Source organism: Lampetra planeri, chromosome 54 (assembly GCF_965212315.1).
Source record: "Lampetra planeri chromosome 54, kcLamPlan1.2.h2, whole genome shotgun sequence".
Classification (NCBI taxonomy): domain Eukaryota; kingdom Metazoa; phylum Chordata; class Hyperoartia; order Petromyzontiformes; family Petromyzontidae; genus Lampetra; species Lampetra planeri.
Window position 1 is genome coordinate 1,728,085 of NC_136160.1, and position 17,799 is coordinate 1,745,883.

Here is a 17,799-nt window from a genome sequence, read left to right on the forward strand (position 1 = left end):
TACATACATACGTACATACGAAAATCAATTGCTGCTTATTATTATTATTATAATACGCGTCAACGTGTCACGTGAAGCCACCGTGAAGTTCTAGATAAACAACCACATTTTGATTGGTAACAAAAACAACACATTTTGACCACCGCCCAATGCTTCGCCGTGTGCAATCGTGTTGCGACGTTACATTTCAAGAGCGCATCAACGAGGCGAACAACGTCCAAGACGCTCCACAGGCCCACATCGGGCTAACTAACTCCCCTTGCTAACGCGGGCACAGCCACCACCGGCGCAAACGCCGGACGTGTCCCCAGCGTGTGTTTGTGATGATGGCAAAGTCCGAAGACGAAGTAACGTGGACCAAGTCCGGCGGGGGAAATGGCACAGGGTTCAGACCCTGCGATCGCTCACTCACGCCACTGGTGGCAGAAAGGGCCTCCACTAGAGGGAGGTGCAGAGGGCCCTCTCCCAGTGTCAGATTATCCTCGTAGCAAAAGTAGCTACATGTGTAGTAGCTACGGGCCCCGCACTTTCAACGGCCCAGCTCTAAATGCTTTCAATTCCGGTTCAGTGATTCTGCACTTGCTCTATTACTATAGTACTATACCGCCTACAACTTTAACGAACGACTGGGTGTTTAAGGTGAGCGATATGTTGTATTATCTGGCTGTATAGCAAATTAAAGCATACAATTACTTTACTATGCAAGTAAAAAATGTTGTGTTTGAATATTTACTTGTTTTTAATTTATTTAGGGCCCCTTTATAACATAATGCTACAGGCCCTGCACTAGCTTCATCGGGCACTGCCCCCTCCTGCAGGCAATTTTGTTTCTTCAAGCTATCCTTCCACGCTCGCCAGATACCCTGTTATGGAGCGGGTACACACACACTTTACTCCACCGCGCGCGAGCTGCCGGGTGGGCAATTTAAGCAACTTGCCCCTTTGTTTTGATTCACAGAAAGAAAGAAAACGCTCGACCTCTTCGTTAATAACACTGCCTACAAAGGGAACATTAACAATAGACACATTTATATATAACAGGCAACGTTTCGGGCAATGCCCCTTCTTCATAACACCCAATCAACGAAGCCAGAGAGATAGCGTGGATAACAGTTGGTGCCTGCACATTGCACACGTGGGAGACAATTGAACATTGTTTATTTATTTATTTATTCATTAACAGTTTCAAAATTGGCTGATTCATAGTTACATATCAGTAGCTTAGAAGTAACAGGGACAAGTGCCATGCTGGGAGATGGGGTCGAATCGGTCGCCTCGGGATTGCAAGTCCGGTGCGCTGATAAATTGCGTCACCGTGACATCTACTTTGGTGTTAACTCGTTAAAAAAATGCGCCCCCCACCCCACCATCCCCCCCCCTCAACCAAAATCACCTCTTGTTTCTAAAGACCGTGTGCCACATTTGTACAGCATTCTCAATCCAGGCACGCTTCACTCTGGCCGATATTTCGGTTTATTTCACAATTCGGTACGAGCGAAATAAACAATGAAGCTGCAGAATTATTCTTCAATTTTTGCGGCGCTGAATTCCGCGTGAAGACCGTGACATTTAACGCAACATTAACCGGCATATTATTTAAATTTTGACTCGGCTTATAATTGATCCCTTAGTGTTTAGGCTAAAAGCTACGTCTCAACATTGTTTTAATGTACAACAAAGCAAGTGCGAGCCATTGCGTGTCCGCGCGTCTGTCCGCCGCATGCGTCTTTGTACAACTTGGGGGAGCGGTGGCACGGAGGTCAACGCCGCACTGATGCCACGAACCAGGCCGCATGAGTTCGACTCCCGCTCGCGTCCAATAACGGCGACGAGCTTTTTGAACCGGTCCTGGGCCACACCCCAGGTCGACTTAGCCTTAACATTCGTACTTCCGCACTGGGAAGACAAAGGCGGTCGGGCATGGCGCTTGACCAAGCACCCCCTCGTGACTTCATGGTGTTTTGCTAGCAGCACTTGCTCCAGCAGTCTTGTTAAAGGCTACACGGGGGACCTTTGTCTTTGCGTATAACTGGCCTTTGTAGAAGCTCACGAACAGTTTTGCATGACAGCCTATCATCTCCCCAGTGCCGATGTTGAAACACTGCACCAGGTGCTCATTTAAGGCTGAGATGCCTATGACCTTCTCAGATAATCACTCCCCGCTGATTTTAGCCATGGCCGGGAATCAAACTCAGGTCCCCAGGTTCATAGTGGAGTGCGTTAACCACTACATTACCGCTCCCCCGACAAGCAGACAAAGACAAAGATCCCCCTATAGCCATATGGACTGTTGGGGCAAGTGCTGTTAGTGAGCACCTATGGTGGTCAGCACCACGCACGGTCGCCTTTGTCTTCCTCGTGCTGATGTTTCCACACTGCACCAGGTACTTATTTAATGCTGAGTCAATATAGGGACACACACACCTACATGTGTAGCCATGTGTGCGTGGGGAACATATTTGGAGCTGTGGTGCTGGCGGTGGTGATGGTGGAGGTAATGATTGTGGTGGTGATGATGGTGATGGTTGTGGTGATGGTGGTGATGATTGTGGTGGTTGTGGTGATGGTGGTGATGTTGGTGGTGATGATTGTGGTGGTTGTGGTGATGGTGGTGATGTTGGTGGTGATGATTGTGGTGGTGATGGTGGTGATGGTGGTGGTGATTGTGGTGGTGATGGTGGTGATTGTGGTGGTGATGGTGGTAATGGTGGTGCTGATGGTGGTGATAATTTTGGTGGTGGTGGTGGTGATGGTGATGGCAGGGGTGGTTCCCACCCACCTCCCACCCGCGGCTTGGCCTATGCATTTTAAAATCTTCAATCGCTCGAATGCATCTCAAACACAGCGGAGAGGGGGGTCACGCCACGCCGTTGATTTCCTACGGCCGCCGCCGGTGATTGGATTTCACGACCGGACCAATCCATCGATTATCAGATTGATTCATTGCTGCTTAATGGATACGGCCCCGCGTTTTTAATAGCGCCGCCATCGCCGCCGCCGCTACCGCTGTGAGACCGCGCCAGGGCACCACGGATAGCGCTGCGGTGTAACGGTTCGCGCACCGGACTTGCAACCCAAAGGTCACCGCACCGCATCGATCCGATCTGACGATCCACGTGGCGGTGGAAACAATTTGGGGGTTGGGAAGCAAGTTTCTTGAATTCCACCCGCAGTGGCATGACGGGGGAAATCGCCGCACCACCGATTTGCACGGTCGGCTACGTAAGGTGCGAAAGAAGTTCAACATACGCACGTACATTTGCTGCGAAAGTGACAGTCGTCACGACGGTAGGGAGAAGACCAATTATCCTGGTTAGCTCTGTTCATTATCATCCTGATCATCGTAGTCATCATCACCACCACCACCACCACTAATTTTGAATGCATAACGTGTGTCTATACGCGCAAACTACAAAGCACATTAGCAACTTTCTGCTTTTAATAAGGGATGATTTTTTTTTCGTGGCCTGAGTTTGATTCCGGGCTGTGGCTAACATCATTTGGGCGAGTCTCATCTGCAGTGGGCCTGGATCTCATCTTCTTCACCAACCTTCACTGAGCCAGTGTGATGAAGTATGGTCAAACAAACCCCCATGACTGCCCATGGCGTGGAGTCGCCTTCATCCAGCAATGGATTAACAAAGGGCTCTCTATGTATATATATATAAAACTGGGATATTATAATGCAATTTAACTACAATAATGATGGAAAACCCGTGCGGCCAATAGCAACCCATAAAGCCACATAATGCCACCAATGTTGTCGTCCGCAAAAATAAATATTTGGTTAAGGCCCATTCTCCATCGAAAGGTCAAATTTGCTATATCAGCAAAGACGTTTTTTAAAAATATATATAATAAAAACCGGCCTCAAAACACCGCCACATCGCAGGATCGGTGGCTTCCCTTTTTCTCACTCCCTTTCGCGTTGCGTGCAAAAATGTGCGCGCGCGTCTGTATGCGTGTTGTGCATGCATATGGCATAATTCATGCCAGAACATATAGTCAATAGTAATTACAATATAGGCTAAATAATAAATGAGAGAAATAATCCTTTCTCATGAGTAGAATATTACGTGCCAGTGTTACATCCAAAATACAAATTATTGAAATAAAATAAAATAAACCCACATGACAAAAAGTAGATTGTAAAAATATGTAATAGTGCTGACAACCATAAATATGTTATCCCTGCCAAAGGGACAACAAATCTCAGTGTGCTAACGCCTTGTTAACTAAAGGGCGCCAGTTGCACGAGTGTGTACGCGTATTTTCGTGCACACACGTGCAGTGAATCAACTTCCCTTATTATTCATAACCAGTTGGGCACCAACTGAGACCATTCCCTTGCAAGGGAGGTCACAAAAGAGACTCAACGGACGAGGAAGAGAACAGGACAGCTCTCTCCGGCACGATGTCCGACGTTTTCGCTTCGCCGCGCTGGGAGCGGAACGTCGGGACACCGTGTCGTTTCGGCAGTGGGGTCACGTTTCGGGGATCGTGGCTTCGCTCGGATGTGGATCAAAAGGGTAAGCCACCTGCCATTAAAAACCTGGGCTCTCTGGTGTAGCGGATTGATAGCCTCATCCCAGTCACCAATGACTACACCACCAACAACAACAACCACAACAAGAAACCACGTTAATTTTGGTCCTGCCCATCGCGCAGAACAAGATGCGCTGCACCCAGCAAACACACAACGGAGCGGGGTTTTTTTCCCCCGGACACAACTATAAAAGCCTGCGCGGTGGTAAGGAAGACCAATGCGTTACTACACAACAACAAAAACCGCTTACGTGGCAATGTGTGTCCAGTTTACAGGTTTATTCCTCAATTCTTGAACATTCAGCCGCACTGCCTCATTAAAGGTCCTCGGTTCGGTGCACCTCGCGCCCGTGCGTGTATTTTTTTTTGTCCTTCAATAAATCCCAAAAATCCCAGGAATTTAAGAGCGGCTTTTAAAGAGAGGCCGGTGGCCCTCACCCCGGCAATATTCATTCATTCACCTTGCCCCGGGAAGGTCACCCACGGTTTAGCTTCGGCATTCATCCAAGCGTTTAAAATAATCAACTCACTACTCCCCCCCCCCACATACACCCATCCACCCCCATAGGCTTCCTTTGGCTGTCTCTCTCACTCTCTCTCCACCGGACACTTAAAAATAATGAATAACAACTGGCCACGAATTACTGGCACACGCGAGCTAAATATAAAGCGTTTTTAATTCAATACAACGACTTAAATTACATTACTTCTCGTAACGATAAACACGTTTCTCCCATGAACAGTTCGCTTGTGCCGAGATTAACACATTTTTGCAGCCTTCGGCCGTGTGTTTCCATGTTTGCGTGTGTGTGCGCGCGCATCTGTGTTTGCGAATGTGGTATCAATCACTCGATCAATATTTCAAAAAAATCACAAGATGATCGGAGTGCTTGTACACATGATGATAATACTTGCAAAAAACTGATTCCCCTATCGAGCCTTTTAACAGACTATAGGGGCAAGTGCTGTTAGTGACCGCATATGAAGGCCGGCCCAGCACATGAGGTTATGGGTGGTCAACACCACGCTCGGCCGCCTTTGTCTCCCCAGTGCTGATATACACCCCACCAAGTACTAATTAAAGGCTGCATCGACCTAGGGGAGGCCCGGGACCGGTTCAGATATTTTCTATTGTTATTTGCCCATGAGCGGAAATCGAACCTAGCTTCCCAGCTACGTAGAGCAATACAGCGCTAACCACTGTGCCAGTACTCTACACGTACTAATAAACTCTGATGGCCATGAAGTAGCGATGATGTCTTCACGGCACTTGTGCCATGCTATGTGCGCCTTGAGGCCACGTCAAATATCGAAGGCTCACTGGCAGGAGGTCATGGGATAGACCCAGGTGTTATGGGGAGACTGAGATGACTGAAAGATGCACCACCTGTACCCCCTACTGTGCCACCTCGCAGCGTTTTAGGCACCTGGCGCTCCACTCATTGTTGTGAGCGTCGCTCCTCCGCCCTCCGTTGTTGCTGGAGGGCGACTGCCTCCAACTGCCCAGTCGCGTCTTTCACGAGCCGATCATCAGCAAGTCCACTGAACTCCACATCCTCCTTTACCGCATCAGTCCATCTCTTCTCTAGCCCGTATCGGGCTCGTTATGCCCCCTCGATCCAGCCAAACAGAAGGTGCTTGCGCCCGAGGTAGCTGGGCCTGTGGTCTACATGACCCAGCCAACGTAGCCTCGCCTGCCGGAGGAGCTCACTGATGATGGGACTGTGTCCAGATCTCTCAAGGATCTGGTTAAACCCAGGATGGACCGTGGGCAGGCTAGCCTGAATGTTTCAAAACGGCGCGGATGTTCTTTCAAAGGGCTCCACGTTTCGCAAGCTTATATAATACATAAATAACACACACATTGACACGCCTGAATTAAATATCAGGCACACTGATTATCATGCATATGTTTATCCTCAATAATATTAATGTACATCCCTTTAGTAAATCCACTTGGATAGAGGAATCTGCACGCGGTATCGATATTCGGGGTGTTTTGGCCATACTTCACCACACAGGCAAAGGCCGGTTCAGATACCACTCTCACTGACGTTGGCTGCGGAAAGGGGAATCGAACTCAAGCCGACGCACTTCAACAGATAGCGCAGCGTGCGAACCACTGCGCCACCGCTCCTCCGCCATGCGTTAATTGTTACGCATTGAAGTTGTACTCCCATTAAGAGACTACTTGCATCCTAAAAAAAATACCCTTGAATATGAACAGTACGTGCAGCACATGATGAGTGATTGACGTAAGACCTGACCGTATTTCTGTATACAAAACGCGCGCATTATAACGCGCGCACTGATGGGATACCGTAATGCTCGCGATGCACGCGCAACGCGATTAATTAATGAGGCAGACGAGCTTAATGACGGTGCACTTCTGTGCGACCACGCACCCGGCGTCTGGCCCCTCCAGTCCAATAAAGGCGACGACATCGGCGTGGACAGAGAGAGGCAGAGAGGCGCAGCCTCTCAACTCTCTTGCCTGCTGAGCAATGAGCGACGCTGCTAACAGAAACGCTCGGAGTGCGGTCCCCATTTCAAAATGACACAAGACTAATCCCGTGATGCTGGTGCACAAGGACAAATAATGACACCGTGGCCTTGAAAGAAAAAATATACAAATGGTAGGGCGACGTTTCGAGCAACAACCCTTGTTATTTTGTGCTGTGAAGAAGTGGCGTGCGTCCCAACAACGTCGCCTTAAACGTTGTTGCATGTTGCCCCCCCCCCACCACCCCCCACTCCGTGGGCTTCCTACGCTCATCAACTAGCTGAAAACATCTTCATATGCCGAGAAATTCAGAGCTTGGTCAACATGTTTGTCAGCGCCGTCTCACCGCCCGGCTGTTGCCCTTCCAGCTTGTCACTGTAGTTTGTTCATGGGCTGTATGCTAGATGCAGTTTTGCATGACCGACACTTTACAAATATTATAATAAAACTAAACATCATTATTATTGACAAACGTGTTCATTGTACCCCCCACCGTCCCCGCCTCCGCCCTGTTCCTAAGCGTCATCTCAAAGGTAGAAGAACCTCCCTCGTAATCGCATCAGCACCTCGCCACGCCGCTGCCCCCAACAAACCTCACCCCCCCTCCTCCTGCCCGCAGCGAGAGCCTCTTGGGCAGCAACACAAAGCGGACCTCTAAGAACGCGAGCTGACGTCACGTGCCGCTGCCCACTGCGTTCAGGGGACGGATTCGCATTGATATCAGCGGCCGTCAAACGCATTTCCAAAGACAAAGATGCCCCGTATAGCCTTGGCAGACTGTTGGGGCAAGTGCTTTTAGCGAGCACCTATGAAGGCCGGCACCGCACACGAGGGGGTGGGTGGCCAACACCACGCCCAGCCGCCTTTGTCTCCCCAGTGGAGACGTTTTTACGCATCGCACTAGGTTCTCAATTGAGGCTGAGTCGACCTAGGGGAGACCCAGGACCAGTTCAGATAATCGTCACCGGTGTTGGCCGTGAGTGGGAATCGAACCCGCTGCACTACCGCTCTCCGCACACACACACGCAGCACAACAGAAGCCGGAATAGTTTGGGGTGGCGGCTGGGATAGGTTAATCACAACCACCCCACTTACCCCCCACTTCTCTGCCCCCCACTTCCTAAAACCTCAGCCCCGCCCGCGCCCCCCCTCCCCCCCATTGAATTGCTTATAGTCAAGTCAAAATACAATGAGGCGAGGGGCATCACACTGCTATGCCCATACACACAGCGGGTGACAGCGAGAGAGCAGAATGCACAATAGGCAAAATCAGATCGCGTCGTTACTCATTCTGGCGAGGGTTTAATATTTATTTACAGGTTATGGTTGTTGCTGTCTTAACTGTGCCATGTCCAACCCCCCCTTCTCCTCCACCCTACCCCAAAATTGACCGTGTCACATCGGGCACGGGGTTTGTGTGGCCGTAAACTCGTGGAGGTATAAGACCCATTCAGGTGTCATTCGCCACTTCTTCCGCACGGCTGATGTAGACGCCGAGCAACAACCACAATTTCACATCAAAGGCGGTTAAAGCCGGATAATTCGCCACTCGTCGTAGCCGTGGCCGAGACTCGAACTTGGCTCGCCAGGTTCGGAGCGCAGTGCTCGAAAGCATCGCGCAACGCGAGGCCGTTAGCGAGCACCCCCAGCCGGCTTCATCTCCCCGTTTGCCGATGTTGCTCACGCCGTCACCCCGGGGCACTAACTTTAGACTGAGTGGTAGAACGAGAAGTTCCAAGCCACGTTCAAATTCCATCTGCCAATGGCGTTGATACATTTCAACGGTGCTAATATTATAATGTCCGCCAGCGCAGCCACAAGCCCGCATCACATCGCACGCTCGTGTCGTGTTTGACCACCGTTTGTTGTTGCCACGTTCTGCATGCACTGTGCGTTGAACTTCTTTCGCACCGTACGTAGCCAAACGTGCTAATCCCCGCTCCGACTGGATACCTGTGGAACCGAGCCGTGCGGGCACATCGGATTTCTCGAGTATAAAAAAATATTCTGACGAGTCTGACACAGTCGATGTTAAACAACTGCTCGACGCTAAACAGAACGAGAAAAGGGTGCGATCTTTCCGTGCGTGTATCGTGTTCCATCTGCGCTCGATCTCGCTCCCCCCGCGTGCGTGAGCCAAGCTCGCGATGCCCTTCGTGTGATTGTATCGTTTGACTCGATTACAAGAATTTAGCAGGGAGTCTGTGGGGATGGCTCTTGGGCCTTCAATCGCCAGTGGGGCTGCGCTGTACGGTATGATATGCCGCCGCGTACGAACACCGCTGTTAATGCGTCGTGAGTGCAATAATCTGAGAGCAATATTGCAGTGCAATGACTCATCAGCTGACGTTAATTGCAACGCGCCTTGTGTTCGGAACCAATTCGAACGTGCTATCGTTAACTGTCGTAAGCCGAGGAACACGTGGGCACGGACACGTTGTGTGGCACGTGTGCACATGACACATCGAGTGGCACGTGTTCACAGACTCATCGAGTGGCACGTGTGGGCAGCAGTCATCGACAGGATCGGGAATTACACCCCGAATGTCCGACGTGGTGAGACCTCGTAAGCGAAGTATTATTTTGAAAACCCGGTCAGTACGAGGATGCATGGAGAGGTCGAGGCTTGCCAGGTGTTGTAGGCGCTGGGGGGGTGCTGTGAAGTGAGGCCAGGAGGTCTGATGGCAGTGATGAGTGTCACCCCATCGTATGCGGTGCGGTGCTTGCTGGGTTCTCTCCGGTCACCTCGGGGATTCCTCCCGCAAGAAGCCAAAACTCTCATTCATGGATGTGACCCAAACATCCCAATGTGGCAGGATTCTCCTGAAACACAGTCTTGCGGCTCATCGGGGGCTTTCCAAGTTAAAATTAATTGAATGTTATTATAATTTTAGTTTATATAGAACGTCATGGCAATATGACCTGTTGTGTGACCAAAATATAATTTTACGTCGTTTTGTCAATCTGTTATTGGATGAAGGCCTCCACTAGTCGCGTCGGCCATGGAGAGTCGTCTGACCATACTTCACCACGCTGGCCAATGCGGATCGGTGATTTTTTTTGTACGGCGGAGAATTGGGAGAAGTAAATCCTTGGCCAGGCGATCAGAGCGCTGGACTGGCATTGCTGAGATCCTGAGCATGATGGCTTCGGGCAAACGTCACCAAAAAAACCACCTCCTTTCTGCACTCACGTTGTCTAAATTCAACCTCTGACAATGAATACCGTATGTCGATTTGATAATCGTGCGAGGAGCATTTCTCGCGTGTGCAGAGAGAAGAGAAGGGAGTGTTGCCCCTCCAAGCCACGTGGACGGACCAGAGGAGGTTCGCTTAAAGTGAACTCCGAGGCAGCTCTATGATGTCCACTTCTGCGGGCTGCTCCGCGAGGGATCCGAATGGATTACTCTGGTCAACACATTTTTTCTGGCATAAGGTATTACAACTGTTTTAATGTAATTTTGGGGTGCTGATTCCAAATCTGAAATCAGTTGTTGTCTATCACATCAGGTTTTTGAGATATCAAATATTGCATTTTCAATAAAAACTGCAGAAGAAAAATATTAAATAAATGTGGATATCTACATAAAATTATATTATAAACACACTATTCTAAAAATACAGCACCATATTTTAACACTAAAGCAGTCACTGACTCGCAACAACTTGCAATCATAAGTGACACAGTTAATTTCGGGTAAAATCAATGAAAATGGGGTATGCCGATAGCATAAAAATGAGATGTGATAGAGCAAATCTGAGATCAGATTTGGAATCAGCACCCTGAAATTAGTCTAAAACAGCTGCAAAAGTCCAGGCCAAAAAAAAAAATTGTTGACCAGTGTTATCTCTGTCTCATCCGCAACGTGACGTCGATAACACACAATATATATATCAAATAAATGAATAAAAACGCACAACGGGTGGGTGGGTGGTATGACAATTAAAACACGGGTAGTCGTGCACTGCCAGAGCAATCCGACTGCGCCAATGCATTAGAGCGGTTGAACTTATCTTCTTCTTGTTGTTGTTTGTTACGAGTCGAGCCGCAGTGTTGCGCCCCCTCGAGATGGCGATGCCAAATAACGCGCGCGCCGCACGACGCCGCTAGGCCCTGCAGAGTCCCTTTAAATGTCAGCCGGGTTATTTTAGTCAAAGGAGCGCGAGAGCATTTTGTTGATGTCATCGCGTGACTGACAGCCGGACTATTCTAACAAAGACAAAGATCCTCCGCGTAGCCTTGACAGACTGTTTGGGCAAGTGCGGTTCGCGAGCACCTGTGAAGGCTGGAACGGTACACGAGTGGGGGTGGGTGGGCCAGCACCACGCCCGACCGCCTTTGTCTCCCCAGTGCCGATGTTTACCACACATCGCACTAGGTACTCATTTGAGGCTGAGTCGACCTAGGGGACGGCCCAGGATCGGTTCAAATAATCGTCACTGGTGTTGGCCATGAGCGGGAATCAAACTTGGGTCGCCGGGTTTGTAGCGCAGCGCGCTAACCACTCCGCCACCGCTCCCCACTACAAACAGGAGGGGAAAGCCCTACTGGGGGGGGGGGGCAAAGGCGGCATTCGTAGCGGGTAATCGTCTAATATTGAATCTGAGTCAAACCCATAACCTGTTCATGTATCACTCGCCCAATGCACTTCTCTCGCACCGTACGTAGCCAACCGCGCTAATCGGCGGCGCGAACGTGGCCGCGAAACCGAACTTTGTGTTGCGGGATTCACAGCTGACACACACACACACAGAAGCAAATATATACTACACTGTATATACCATTTAAACATACACACACAAACACGTGCGCGTGTTACACTCGGAAGCATGCCCCCCCCCCCCCCCGGTTATATTTAAAGGGACAGCGTCGCTCACGGACGCCTCCATTCAGGAATAAATGCGGTGCGCTTTACGTGGTGTAAGTGCACAGAATGCCCTTGGGATTAACTGGGTGCAATGACTAAACATACCCCCCCCTACTCCCCCCACCACCCCCCACCAGCACCACACAGCCCCCCCCCGTCCTCCTCCCGCTCCAAGCGCACCTTAAAGGCATCCTGGCGACACACCGCCGTGGGTCGCACGCCCCCCCCCCTGATTCAGCGACCCCGCCGAAACCCGGCCAGGCAAGCACGGCTGCGCTGCTCTATAACAGTGATCACTCACTCACTCAGCCCCTCCCGCTCACTCACTCACTCAGCCCCGAGCCCGTGCCGCGTTCGTCGCCCGCGTTAATGGATGGGGGAGAAGGAGGGGGGTTGCCCGGGTTAGGCAGCGATGGAGATGGAGCGATGGAATGGGCTTGTGCTGCATCAGGGTCTCTGACACGTGGGTTGTCGACAACGCACGGAGCGCGAAGAGATGGCGACGCCTTTCGGGGAAGACTTGGGTGGAGTGATCATGGCTGATGGTGACGATGATGATGATGGCGATGTGCTGATGATGAAGAGTGTAATGCGCACGTGGTTGGCAATGTGTTACGGACGTGCAGCGCGGTAGCTACAATGCCACGGGTACTGTAACGTATCGACTGCAGTGGTGTTGTGCATCGGTAGCGCACGCACGAATAGGTGTTGCGATGCTTAATCACGTAATCATCAGCGACGATGAATCCGATGCTGGATGAATATCCTCGCTATCTCTCCGTTGTAAGAATATACAGTACTTTACCGCATCGCGTCTGTCTAGCACTAACGGGCTATTTTTGTTTTGTCATCTTGCACATTGTTTAAGATTGCGTTAAATTCAAGAAGGCTACCCAACGAACCCTCCACCCCTCCCGTGATAGGACATTGGCCCCTAAACGCACCGAGTGTCCGCTCCTCTCCCCCCACTGCTAAACTGCGCGGTTTTCCAAGTGACGTATGGATTGTAACAATGCAGAGATAAGATGCATTTTTATGCGGCCGAAACTAAACGCAGCCATCCGAACGCCTATAACCAACACGCACTGACATCTTACGTTCTGCAATTGGCGCCCGCTGTGTTGTACCGTACCAGGGCGTTCTTTAACGCGTACACAAGACGGCATCTACTAAATAGGGTAACGACTACTCCTTCCCCACGACGAAGGAACATTGCCCCCGAAACGTCGCCCATTAAACACGTTTTGTTCTTGCAAAGCCACAGTGATGTTGTTGCTGTTAACGACTGTGTTGTGTTTATTGTGTTTGTGCGCGGCTGCCCTTCGCAGCAGCACCAGATACAATGAAAACAATGACTCACAACCGTGGTACAGTATTGCGTAGACTGCGTGCGCTTTATGTAACACGTACAGCGGCAATCTGATGCGATTATCATTGAACGCACGGGGGAATTGGGAACGCGACCGACATGGTTCTGACGTCCCACCGAGGAGACGGAGCGATTAAATCAGCTTGTGTGTGCCTGATGCCAGATGGATGATGATGATGATGTTGATGATGATTATAATGATCACACCGCACGGATAGCAAGAGACTGTGACGGCGTGGAAGGATGCCGTCGTCCAGCAGCGGATTGATCATGACCGATGATGACGATATGCTGTGTGTGCTTTACGCGTGTGTTGATCATAGCCCGTGACGAGCACCGTACTATGGAACACACGCGTAGCAGCGTCGTCACCATCGTACAACAGAGCGAGTTGGCGAGCCTAAAGCGATCGCTTAAGGAAGCCTTAATTCGCTACGAAACGGATGAAACTTTATATAAGTGCGTGTGCATTTCACACGTGTGTGTGTGCGCGCGATGGACGAATACACGATGTGGTGTGCGCGTGTGTACACGTGTGTGTGTGTGTACACGTGTGTGCGAAACAGACAGTCGTGCGTGTATGTGTGATCGACGTGTGTACACGATGTGGTGTGCGCGTGTACACACGTGTGCGCGCGCGCGTGGTAGAATCTGTGCACACTCGCGCGATGGACATGTACACGAGACGGCGTGAGTGTGCGCATGTGTGTACGCGCGAATGCACAAGCGCGCGCGCGCGCGTGTAAGACGGGGAATCCGCGCGCGCCCGCAACACGGAGCGTGTACACGTTGACGTGGTGAGTACTCGCGCGTGTGCGTGCGCGTACACGTGTGTCGCCGCGTACGCAGCGGAGAGGCAGAGTGCGCGACTGCTTACCTTGAGCGAGTAGCTGACGCCTACTTCTCCATGCGAAATATCGTTTGTAAAAGATTATGTTCAAATGAATAATGAAGAATTCCCGCATGATTAAATCGTAATGCGGTGCATTCCGAGTTTGTGGGACGTCGTTGGGGGGGGGGGTTGAGGGTGATGGGGTTGGTGGTGGTGGGGGGGGATGATGTTGATGATGGAGGGGGGGGGTAAGGGGGGGGGGAGAGGGGTGGGTGGGTTGGTTGGTCCCTTCACGGATGAGACAAGATCAGTCAACTCGCAACGCTCGCTCACTCGACACCAAAAGTGGAGCACGCAGTTTTCGCAGCGCGAAAATGACGGAGCGAGCCGGAGGGCCCAGCAACTTCGACTGGCTGTGTAGCTGCGCTCAAAGAATAAGTGTGTTTTTTATTTTTTATTTTTATTATCATCAGACAAACCCCCCCCTACCTACCCCACCCCACCCCATCACCACCCCCCCCCAGCCCAGCCTGTCCCAGCCCGGCTGGTGTACCCCCACCCACTCAGCCACCAAAGCACAAACACGCCAACCAACCCACCCCTGCGTTCGAATGGGTCAGCCCTTGCCATTAAAAAGCCTTCCATTGTCTCGCTATAAAATTGCACATCAATAGATGGGAGCGCGTTGAATATAGCGCAGCACGCAATAACTTGTTTATGTTTCAAAATAGTTGAACCTCTGCCAGGATTGCTTTGGCTTAGCCAAACAGAGGCGGCTGTACAAGGGCGTGTAGGACCGTTTTTTTTTCATTATATATACAAAAGACAAAACAGACCCCGGGCTCCCCGCCCCCACCGCCAACCCATACCCCACCGTACGCTTACACAGACAGTTTAGTATTTTTTTAGACAGTGGTGTAGTGCCCCTGCACCACGCCCGGCCGCCTTTGTCTCCCCAGTGCTGATGGTGATTACATTACACACAACGCTCCAGGCACTCATTTAAGGCTGTGTCGACGTGTGTGTGGGGGGGGGGTCAGGACTGAATCAGATATCTACATATCATTGGCTACTGATGTTAGCCGTGGCCGGGAATCGAACTCAGCTGGTCGGATTCGTATAGCGCTGTGCGCCGCTAACCGTTGCGCCACCGCTCGCTCGCTCTCTCTCTCCCTTAAACACAAAGCGCTCACGGTTTTCGGTTATTATTTTGTGCAGTGCGTAGCCGCGTTTATTTATTAATTAAGTGTTTAAACATGTTGAAACAAATTCTTGGAAAATATTGTGAAGTTTTGTTTTATTTCCCCGTAATCTCTGGTGTATGGATTTTAATTGTTTATTTATCACATACCCCCCCCCCCCCCAAAGAAAAAAAAGGCTTGTGCAACTTTTTGATCACTCCAAGAGTCCAAAGACTTCTGAACGCTTTCCAACTCAGGTTTATATATTAGCTCTGCCCGTCTGGCTATACGGGGGGCCCGCGGGGAGGGGAGGCATCCTACTCTCGTAAAGAGGGACCGATGTTCATAAAGTTGTGTTGCTGTGAACGGGGCGAACGCGGCTGAAAACCGGTCAAATTGAGCAGAGGGCTTTCCCAGAGCGTGGACACACAAACTCGAGCAAACAAAATAACTATTTGCAAAGCGCATGTTGTCCTGGCAGCAATCGGACGGCTTCCATGCGTGTGTATGGTTGTTTTATTCCTTATTTCAGTGGGGAGGCGGAGTCCTTCAGAGTATAATGTTTGTGCAATTTTTTTCATTTCTTGGGCTTTAATCTTAAAATTTTGTGTTCATGTTTGTGCTGTGAACAAGGGCCATTTCCCGACACGTCGCTTATAACTGCTTGTTTTTCAAATTACTTTTTAAGGCCAGTGTTATTGAGACATGTGTTGAGCTGTTGATTATTATTTACGCTTTGGAACCGGGTGGTGGCCCAATTATTTAAAAAAAATGGTAATCAATTTGTGTGTTGGTCTAAAACATACATAACATACTTGTGGGTGAAGTACACATTCTGTGTACATGGCAGTATCTTTGTATGGCAAAGAGGACACGCAGCTGACGAGGCGAGGGTGAACATTTTCGCTATTAAAAAAAAAGACATCTCGTGGCGAGCGAAATGCGCGTTGTGCAGAGAAATGAGATGGTGACAGGGGGAGGAGGGAGGGATGCGGATGGATGGGGAGGGAGGGACAGGGTGGATCCAGGCAGGGCTGGGCCACTGGGTAAGAGAAGACGGGGGTGGGGGTGTGTGGAGAGACTCGGGGGGGTGGGTGGGGGAGGCGCTTAGAACACAAGATAAAGCGATATATCAAACATTAAAATAAAAATATTACTAACAGCCGGCATCTTTAGGAGAGGTTGGGGATGGGGGGGGGCTTAAACATTTACAGCCCGTGTTCAATCCACTGCTGGATGAGGTGCCTCACCCCCACCACCTCCACTACACCACAGTTGTGGGTAATGGGAGTTGTTTGCACGTACTTCACCCATGCGGGTTGGGGAAGAGGGTGAGGAGGAGAAGGAGGAGGAGGAGCAGGCCCAGCACTCGTTCTGATATGAATCGCCACTCATGTTCATCGTGTTCAGGGGCGAATAGGTGCTCAGGCCGCTGGGTTGATATCTCAGGCGCGCTAACCTCTGCGCCACCGCTCCGCCGGGGTTAACCATTAGCATTCTCTTAAACACCCTTTGCGTCTCTAACTCTTTGAAGATAAGGCGCAATTTTACATCTCACACTGGGACTTGTCAACCAAGCGCTCTCTTGTGCGGGGGCTTAATTTTCCACTGCACGTTTTCCGGCTCGCTGGGTAGGCTGGAGCAAGTAGCACGTGACGACTAGTAGCCACATCCACAGCGGGATTGCATACTGGATGCGGTGTGCCGGGACATGGAAATCTTATCCACTTCGCAGACGCGGATACAATTAAGCCTTGCCAACGCGCACTGGCCAGTATGGTCAATCAGCGCTGACACACCCAGGGAAGGGAGGCCTTCATCCAGCAGTGGATTGATGAAGGGGTTATGCATTGTTATTACAATATATGGGCAGAAATATCTTAATATTGCTATTACAAAAACGTGTTTTTTATACATATAGATAGACCTATAATGGGATTCCCTTTCTGCCTTTAAATGATAACGCGAAATAAACACGAGCGTCATTGTGGAGAATATAAATAACAAAATCGAGAAGCAGACAATGTCTCATTCATCCATCCGTCCCTCCACATTTAAATGGGTTAAAGGCGCAGCCCTGCAATTGCCCGCTCACACCACTGCTGGAAAAAGGGTCTCCACTAGACGAAACTCAGAAGAGCTCGTACAATAGAGGGTATTTGGCCTACTCTTCCACGCTGGCCAGGCATCTTGGGAGAGATATGAATGTATGAGTACCCACAGTTTACCCCGCCGCACACGACTTGCCGATCGACACACTCTCATGGATATCTGCACAAAAAATAATTGTATTCATAACCCACACGCCTCTCTACGTAACAATCACACTTAGCGTATCTTGCTACATCAGCTAATTGCGATCTGCATTGTGTATAGGCTACTTGCTATTATACTGGTAGGAACCTCCTGGTTCCACCAGCCCACAGGGGATTATTGTGTCCGTCCGTCGTACAGGGAGGGGCTGGGTGGGGAGAGAGGGGCTGGGTGGGGAGTGGAGGATGG

At 50.4% G+C, this 17,799-nt stretch overlaps 1 protein-coding gene across 2 annotated transcripts in view; it reads right to left on the reverse strand.

The window, feature by feature from the left end:
• The window catches only part of LOC144735101 (uncharacterized), a 60,523-nt gene extending 46,217 nt beyond the window's left edge, over window positions 1-14,306 (reverse strand). For both annotated transcript variants that reach the window (XM_078617511.1, XM_078617512.1), the window contains exon 1: window positions 14,162-14,306. The gene's annotated coding sequence lies outside the window, so the exon portion shown is untranslated. The remainder of the gene's footprint in view (window positions 1-14,161) is intronic.
• Window positions 14,307-17,799: the final 3,493 nt, after the last annotated feature.